Raw genomic sequence first — 9,629 nt, forward strand, 5'->3', positions numbered from 1 at the left:
GTTTCTGGTATGGTATGGCAGAATGTGCTCTTTGCCCTATATACATTTTCTCCACCCTCGTTTCCTCCAGGCGAAGTCTTGTTCACTGCTTGTTTTCAGCGAGGCCACAGTCCATAGGAATAGCTTTGGTTTTGATTTGAGTAAATGTTTCACCCCACAGTCTTATAGCCTAAGTCCATGCTGACCAGAACAAGTTACAGGAAAGGCGTCAGACCTACCCAGGGGGTTCACATAAAAAAACACTAACAACAACAACAACAAAATATATTTTTAATTTAAGCCAAAAGTTGGACATTTTAACAAATCCTTTTCAATTTGCATACATTATATGCTTTTCTATTTATGTTATTTACGCCATATAGGCTAGATTGTGTTGTAATCCTAATAAGCCTATTCGGTTGTTTCACGGCTGCTGGTTTGCATATCTCTTCCAGCATGTGAGTTGTCTGATGGTAGGCCCACATATTTAAGCCCCATACCATCTTCAAAATTTTGCAACGTTGGAGCTGACTGTGTCCATGCTTGGTTTTGAATAGAAATTGAGCGGATTTGAAGAGCAGTCGTGGTGTCCAAAGCCCTTTTTCTGTTGTACTACTGTGAAATCAGATGAGCAGTGCAATATTAAAAGGGCATTGGCGGCCACCCCCGCCCTCCTTACAACATGCTCCCCTTGTCCTTCTCTGTATCCCACTTCCTCTACTCAAAAATTGTATTTAAACAAGACAAGAAAATATAAAATTGGTACACTGGTGGACCTAAATTGACTTAATCCCTTGGTATCCACAGTATGTAAAGCCATGGCTGTGTCATACCTTTAATTTATGTTGACACATCAGTTTGCTGTCATGTTCAGCTCTAGTGAGGCGTATTTGTGTGGTATAGCTGACGTAAAACCGATGTTCACATTTTGTGTGTTTTTGTCCCACTCCCAGCTTGCAGAGGTCAGCTGCTTTGACGATGTTGCACTACTGTACCATCCATTAAAGCAGTGCAATAGTATTGTCATAGCATTCGCCCTTTGCCTTAAACTTCCAACAGCAGTACAGCTGAGGGACATTCGTCCCTCAGCTGTACTGCTTTTTAATGGAGAAAATAGGCTATATAAACCATGGATGAGCCTCTGTAGGTTATTAGTGGGAGGCAGTCTCCCTCCCCACCCTCACACCTTCCTCAAGATTTACACACACAGGCACACACATTTTCAGCACCAAACTATATGACACAGGCCACAGTTCAAGAGTAAAATGTAGCCATTTTTACCACAACTCTACCTAGCTGGCCAAACGTTAGTTCATGGTAATACTTGGGGGAAAATCCTTAAATTTAATTCAAATTGTCGGTCTGTCATCAAATATTATATTATGACTAGAGTGAATTTCTTGGGATAAGTGTTAGACTAATCTGACTAATCATTAGCACATTATCAAGTTTAGAAGAAGAATTGCTAAGCTGATTATGGTAACATGACTTCCAAATGTAATTTCCATTAGATAGTACAGTACAAGAGTACAATTGTACTAAATTGGGCCTTAGACAATTACACCTAGTTGGGGCGTATATTTGGAGGATGTTCTAATATAATAAGTTAAATAGATCCACATAGACACAATTTAACGTGACCTTAATTTTGTGGACAAGTTTTTAGTGTTGTTTGGCTTTCTCGTATATCTCAACTGTCTATTAAACTCAGTTAAAGCTCTTGCTAAAACAATGGATTCAATTTAGCAATTCTGATTGAAATCAAAAGCTATGCTCTATTTTGGAAACTCCGTCAAGAACCGCTGGAGGTCCCCAGTCCGCAGTTTTGGAACCTATGTCTAAGCCCAGAGGTCCTTATGACAAATGAGTCTGTGGCTTTTCTATTCCCAAGCTACAGTATTAGGCTGAATTTTACCCTGGGAGATATAGGCCTACAGGACCACGCCTCCTAAAAAAAGGAACATTTTGTTCACAGAAACTCAGAGGCTGTCTTGGTTTGCATTGCAGACCACGTGTCAGAATAAGTCACATGCTTTGAGGTCAACTTTCACAACTTTTTACACATTTTGTTAGACAGCGTAATGTGTTGTTACATGCTGGCCCACAGTGGATAAAATAATTTGAATACAGGGTCAAGCTTTCCTAAATTCTCCTGCTGTACAAGGCTTTTTAAGATAAAAAGGTGAATATCATGATTCTGATTTAAGAATTGAATCAAGAACAGGGTTTAGTTGAACCACTAATACCATTTTCTGTTTGCAAAAGTGATTTTAATGACCTATTGTAAATGTATAGTGTATAGTGTTTTACTGTTACTAATTATTTTTCAGAACATACAAAGAAGACCTTTTAAGATATAAATTTGCTTTGGAAAATAATAATAATGTAAGATTAGAATCACAACAATCTCTAAAAAAATAGTTACTTTGGAATACAGGTTAGCTGAAACTGTTTAAAACCCTCAGGTGTATTATACATATTTTATTAATGAAAACAGGGTATATTCCATTATAAAAAGAGAAACGGTATGAGCCTGAACCTGAAGGTGAAGGCTACATTTTGTGTGTGTGTGTGTGTGTGTGTGTGTGTGTGTGCCACTCGGCTTTTGAAAGCATAATTTGAGTGTGCATGCTTAAAGTCACTGTGTGGGTGGGAAAAACTGAGTAAGTTTCCTATTTGGGGCAGGTCGTAGGGGGATGGGGCTATTTGTAAGGAATGTGGAAGGCAGGGCCGCTCTGGGGGTTACTGCCTTTGCTCTGTGTGCGCATGCCGCAGAGCATTGGAGTCTGTAGCGTCATATTTAGCCACTGTTTTGCAAGCTACTGTGGAATTTGCTGTTTGTTTTGTGTTAAGAAGGACAGTGTTGTAGTGATGGATGGAGTGAAGGATAAAAACCAGCAGAAAGTGAGAGGACTGTCTTTTTGGTAATAATGTGTTTTATTTGCTCGTTTAGGCTAACGTACATTTAATTATGTAGTATGAAGATAATGCTATTTGTGGAAAAAACAAATTGTTACAAATTTGTTAAATTGATTTACATTTTATGTACCACTGGTTTTCTTGTCTTTGTTTGTCTTGTTATGATCATTAAGTCTAGTTCCTTTTTTATTAAACAGTGGTATTTGTAGGCAGCCATACTGCGGGCTCCATGCTGGAATATCAGGCCCTGTTATTTCAACCACTGCTGCTCCATCAGGTGATTCTGACATGTCATCATATAATAATGACAAAAAATGCTAAAGTATGGAGCTGATGGGAGAGTTTGGATCAGCATGTAGAAGCTTGTCTTTGTCATTGTGCTGGCAGGCAAATACCAGAGCACACTGGGTCTATGTGAGGTGTAGCCGATAGGGACGGTCCATGTAGGAGGTACTAATACTGCAGCTTTTATTAAATGTTATTAAATGAAACCCTACCATACTCAACAACATGTAGATTCAGGTGTGAATGCACTTAATCCAGTACTTAAAACAGTGGTCCGATTGCTCAAACTACCTCCAGAAGCAATGTGAGACTCATCATGTTCAGAGCTCTGTCAAGTGAATTCATCTGTATTAGGGATGCTAATTTAGATAAGTTTTTTTTTTTTTTTTTTTTTTTTAACCATTAGTTAACCAATCAGTGCCCGTAAACTGACAAGCAAGGCAAGGCAAGGCAATTTTATTTGTATAACACAGTTCAGCAGCAATGCACTTAAAAGTGCTTTACATAAAACATCAAAACACTGTTAAAAATGAATACAAATTGGTAACAAATTGAAAGCGATTAATACAGAAATTAAAACCATAAATACAAAATAATTTAAAAGTAAATACAAGCGTAATGGAGTGCAATGAATTAACAAAAGTGTTAAAAAGAAAGGTCTTAAGCCTTGATTTAACCCATTTGTGCCAGATTCTTCACGCCAACACATTACATCTACCGCCGGTTACTGCGTTGTGCAACTCTGAACCCCCTGCCAACTGCTGCGTGGCTCAGCATTTTGCATTTGTAAGTCTTTTCATGACACGGGCAGCAGACAACGCACTGTCATTGGTTCAAATACACATGAGGCGGGTCTTGTTGGCTATTTAAAGCCACGTGACCCCCATATGTAATGTAGTTTGCTGAAAATCATGTAAATCAACCGGACATACATGTGCGTTTGTTAATGAATTTTTGAGAGACAAGCGAGAAAATGGCTACGACAGAGGAGGATTTTGACAGCGAGGGCAGTGACATTGAGTTGGAAGATAGTGAGGAGTTTGGGAGGGAGGATGTGGTAGATGATGATGAAGGAGTGCGGGATGATCCTTTGCGCCACGCAGCAGCCGGCAGGAGGTTCAGAGTTGCGCAATGCAGTAACCGGCTGTAGATGTAATGTGTTGGCACGAAGCATCCGGCACATATGGGTTAAAAGAGCTGGGATTAGGTGCCAACCTACAGTTTAATGGAATTTTGTTCTAGATATGTGGAGCATAGAAACTTAACGCAGCTTCCCCCTTTTTTTCCAACACTGGGGATAGCAAGCAGACTTGTCCATGATGATCTTAAAGATCTTTCATAGTGTACTTGCAGATTCAAAAGGTAAATTGGTCCTAAATCGTTTAATGATTTATAAACCAACAGGAGTATTTTGAAATCAACAGATTTTTACCTGTGAAACAGGGATGCTCGGAAAACTTCTGATTGAAAACACCCCCATTGCTAATGGGGGGGTTTTCAATCAGAATTTTGGCCAAGCCAGAACGTATCGACCAATAAATCGACTAGTCGACTGAAAGATTACAGCCCTAGTTCTGACTCAAATGTAGCTGTTTAAGACAGTTTTGGGGGAGACCTGTAAAGACACCATTACAGTAGTCAAGTCTACTGAAGATTAAAGCATGGCAAGTTTTTCCAAATCCTGTTGGCACAAAAGTCCTTTTACCCTTGACATATTTTTGAGGTGAAAATAGGCAGATTTTGTTACGGACTTAACGTGGCTGTTAAAATTCAGATCAGAGACCATAATTACACCAAGATGTCTGGCTTTGTCTGTTGTTTTTAACATTGTTGTTTGAAGATGTCCTCTAATCGTTCATTTTTTTGGTCCAACATTTTTTGTTTAATTTTAGAAAAATCTGGTACATCCAAACGTTGGTTTGTTCAATGCACTTAGCCAGTTGTTTTTTTGGATAGTAGTCCCCGGGCGACTAGGATATAAGTTTGTGTGTTGTCCGCATAACTATGGTAACTTCTGTTGTTGTTTTTCATTATTTTAGTTAGCGGCAGCATATAGATATTAAACAGTAGAGGCCCCAGGATGGAGCCTTGGGCAACTACACATGTCAAACTTGTACGCTCAGATGCATAGTTACACAGTTCAATAGTTACACATTCAATTACACATTCAATTGACACATTCAATTGACACATTCAGTAATTCGTGTCAGTGTTTAAGTGGATGTCATTAAAGATGTCAGAAGAGCCGTCTCATTGTGGTCTTAACCCTGGCTGTAAGGCATCAAAAATATTGTTTAAGGACAACAAAGGGATTTAAAATGGGAGGTTTGATATCGGTCTTTAGTTGTCCATAAGTGATGTATCTAGATAATTCTTTTTTAAGAGTGGCTTAATTAACGATTCAAAACATTTATGAAAAAGTCAGTTGGTAAAATATCAAGGCAACAGGAAGAAGTTTTCAGATGTTGTATGATATCCTCCAGGTTATCTTGGTTAATCGTTTGAAATTGTCATATGGGAACTTGTTTTGCTTGAACAGTGAGACAACTCGTATCCTGTTCCTGATATGGAGGTACTGACTGTTTTTTCAATGAAGAAGATGCCAAAGTCTTTGCAGGATTTGGTGGATAAACGTTCAGATGCTATTGTTACTGGAGGGTTTGTTAACCTGTCAACAGTAGCAAATAGAATGTGTGAATTATTCGTTCAGTTTTTAGCAATAATCTCAGCTAACGACCGCCTTGCATTCCTCAATTCCAAATTGTAAATGCTAAGTCTCTCTTCATAGATGGGACTCCCAGTTCAACCATCCGTGAGGTTTGGACATACTTTCAACATTATGTGGGCAGCTGCAGACTTGGTTGCACAGCTACAGTGTTGCGTGCAATGTTGGAGACCGATGCGGCCATTTTCCTGGAACCACTTTTGTGACCGACACAAGTCCACAGCAATCCACAGCGTGTATGTCTGAGCTGAGTGTCTACACCGCATCCTGCTGCAATGTTGTCAGCTATGTGTCTGCCTGTCTGTTTCTAGGACGGCCAATTTAACCCTCTAGTCCTCATCAATATATAGATTTAGCAGTTAAGAAATAGATAATGTATCTTATTTTTCTTTTATCATGCAAAAAACTTTTTTTTCTTCTAGTCATTAGATGCTAGTCACAAAGCTTCGTTTCTGTGCACTCTATCATACAAGTATGTTACCAGGCATCGACGGCTGACGCTGCGACTTCATTGACCGACCGTGTGTTTGTGATAAAAACAATACGTGTGTGCATGTTCATAATGAAACACGATTTGCCATTAACGATGGCCACTGTGAAAAAGCTATCTGTAGCCCAAAGCTGTCTATTTGGAATCAGCATGGCCGTTTTTTAAACATAATGGCTTTGTCCCAGAGTTTAGACGTCTAGCTATATGAAAAGCTAAACAAAGCAAAGTTTTTAATAAATATACATGCAGCAACTAATGTCAACATGGACAAAATCCTGAATGTATTGATTCTCTTTTTTGATAAATGACCTAGCCGAAGTAACAACACAACATCTAGAAAGTTTTGTTTTCACAATGATTCAATGTAGTAGGGCTGTAGTCAAGACCACCTTTGTCTAGTCCAAGACCAGGACTAGTCGAGTCCAAGTCAAGACAGAGTCCAAAGAGGTTCGAGTCAGAGTCAAGACCAAGTCCAGAGAGGTTTGAGTCAGAGTCAAGACTGAGTCCAGGACAGAAAAAAAGGTCTTATGCATAACAGTATCAAGACAATCAATTCGGGTTATTTGTTGATATAAAAGCAAAACCAGTGTCAGAACACCCATGATTTATGAGTATAGCCATTCCCCGTGATATCATATGGTGATAACTCATAATAGCTACATAGACAATACTGCTACAGTAGTACTAGTACTGAGCATTATAACTGATACTATTACAGTAGTACTAGTACTTAGCATTTGAGCAACTAAATGACAACATAGCATCACTCCAGATGTAGTGTAGAAATAAAGTGACCAGTATTACAGTGTAGCCCTATGGTTGGCTTATGGCTTCACTAAAAAATATTGTATTCTATTGTTATTTGGACGTGGGTTAATAGGAAATACTGTATTTTCAGAAAACAAAGTTTGGTTAAACAACAACAATGAACAGTGTGTAATTTAACATATGTTCGTTAACACACACACATACACACAAGGCTCGGCAACGTTAGCTAATGTCCGCTAGCATACAAATGGGCTAACTATAGCCAGTTAGCTTTTTTATAACGTAACAAAAACCCACCCATCTTGTGGGCGCAAAGCTTATTTCATGTAATACAATGATGGCTCAAACTAACGCCACAGGTCTCATGTTGACAATGTGGACGCAGATATAGGAAACTCCGAAGGCAGCCGTAATATTTCCTAGCGTTGGTATGCTAGGCTAATGCTGGTGCCCTAACTTTAGCAAATATCGGCGTAGCTTTAGCTAACGCTAACGTTAGCTGTCTAAACTTGTAAAAAGCCAAACAATATCTCCCCTGAACTGTGTTTCACTTTCCCTCCATTATTATCATCAACATAATAAAGAAAGCTGAACTTGGTCAAGACCAAAGTCATATTGGGCATGACCAGTGGCCGAGTCCGAGACAAGTCCGAGTCCAAATACGACCGAGTCCGAGACAAGTCAGTCCATAGAAAAACGGTCTTTAGTCCAGACTCGAGTCCAAGACCGGACTCGAGTACTACAGCCATTTTGGAATAAGGGCAAAAAACTGAATATTATGTGCATGTAAACGTAGTTAGCGTAAGTCACACTTTTGGTACAGAATGTTGAGGTGGGTATATTGTTAAGGTTACGCAATGTACTAAATCTCAAAATGGGTTGCTCAAGTAGAAGCTTTGTAAATACATGATTATTCCGTATGAATGAATTTCAATTAGGAGTCAATCATGGGGAATTAGGGGGCTTTCACACCTATCTCGTTTGGGCCAGACTTTGAGACATTTTTGTTTGATCCAAACCTAAATTACAGGTGGGAAGCTTTCCTTGGACCAAACAGCTGAAATTTAGTCCAATCCAAAGAGTTAGTCTTGATCCTGATCAAACTGAACCGAGTCAGGTTCATTCCTAATGTTTTATTTTGGATGGTTTGGATTTTCGGACCAATACAGGAAGTTCTGGCAGGCTATTGTTGGGATTGTTTAGGGATTGCTCCATGTTTAGGGTGTACGTGTATGAGAGAGAGCGTGACAGTGAATATGCTCAGAGCAGACAGCTCTCGTCTATCAGAGCAGAGAATAAATAAGCAGTTTACTTGTTAAGTGTTAGTAAATGTGCAGATGTACACGTTTGCCTATGATTAATTACAGTAGCTCCTCAAAACCCAAGTGAAGTTTCAGTGTTTTGTTTCTCAACAATGCAACAAAACAAAGAGAGCTGTAATACAGAGAGAGCAGCCATCGGTTGAAAAAAACTCACACAACAGAAAGAGAATACGAAAGAATGGGGAAGCCAATCTACAAAAAAATCAATTAGTATAGAGAGACGCAGCTCGCATATGTGATGACGACAGGATACAGTTATGTCATATATGCATCTTCTTTAGTGCGCTTGCATAACTGCAGTGTGGACCCAAAACTTACCGATCAAATGTGTACAATGTAACAAAAACATTAACCGTGGTTCAGACTTTCAGGTGCGAAAAGGCCCTTAGAAAAAGGAAACAAGGCCTTCTCCACTGTAGAGTGCTGCATCTCTGTCAGTTTGAAAGTTGAGAGGATACAGGTTTGATATGAGGACAGGGGCTGAGGTGGTACATGTGTGCTTATAAATGTGTGCAGCATTGTTGGTTAAAATGTTTATGTTGCGATAATTGGTATACCAAACCTACATTGTATAGTTTTCTCAGAAGTGTAGTTTTGATATAACATTGCATAAAAGTTGAGTTTATTATTGAATGGATGTGTGTGACAAATTAGCTTTTGTCATTTTTGTGACTCTTATTTACAGCACAAGCTGTAAAGAATAATTTTTCACCCTTGAAGTAAACTTTAGTTTATACGGTGGATACAGAGCAGATCAAAGACATGTGCTGGGCCCCCTGACCATTTCTTAAAGAGCAAAAAAGTGGAAAAAGGAAGAGTGGGATTTAGCACGCCGGTTGTCAAAGTCTTTGATTTTAACGAGGGTCAGAGGCAGCGTTTCGGCCACTGAATATAATAGGCACTCTTTAGACGCTCTTTCCGTATAATATGACCCAACCGTTTCCTTAATCCTATTAAATGGAAACAGTGAACGGCAATGTCCTGGAAAAGATATAGATAGTAAAATAGAGCTGTGTCTTATAGGGTTGAAATGATTTCGCGAGTCTATTCGTATAACCATTTAACTACTCTGTGTGTGTGTGTGTGTGTGTGTGTGTGTGTGTGTGTGTGTGTGTGTGTGTGTGTGTGTGTGTGTGTGTGT

General features: G+C 39.2%; 1 long non-coding RNA gene across 1 annotated transcript in view; it reads right to left on the minus strand.

The window, feature by feature from the left end:
* Window positions 1-5,501: 5,501 nt before the first annotated feature.
* Window positions 5,502-9,629, minus strand: part of LOC117944791 — an 18,308-nt gene continuing 14,180 nt past the window's right edge. The window contains exon 3 of the long non-coding RNA XR_004656654.1: window positions 5,502-5,571. This is a non-coding gene — a long non-coding RNA (uncharacterized LOC117944791). The remainder of the gene's footprint in view (window positions 5,572-9,629) is intronic.

This window comes from Etheostoma cragini, chromosome 5 (assembly GCF_013103735.1).
Source record: "Etheostoma cragini isolate CJK2018 chromosome 5, CSU_Ecrag_1.0, whole genome shotgun sequence".
NCBI lineage: Eukaryota > Metazoa > Chordata > Actinopteri > Perciformes > Percidae > Etheostoma > Etheostoma cragini.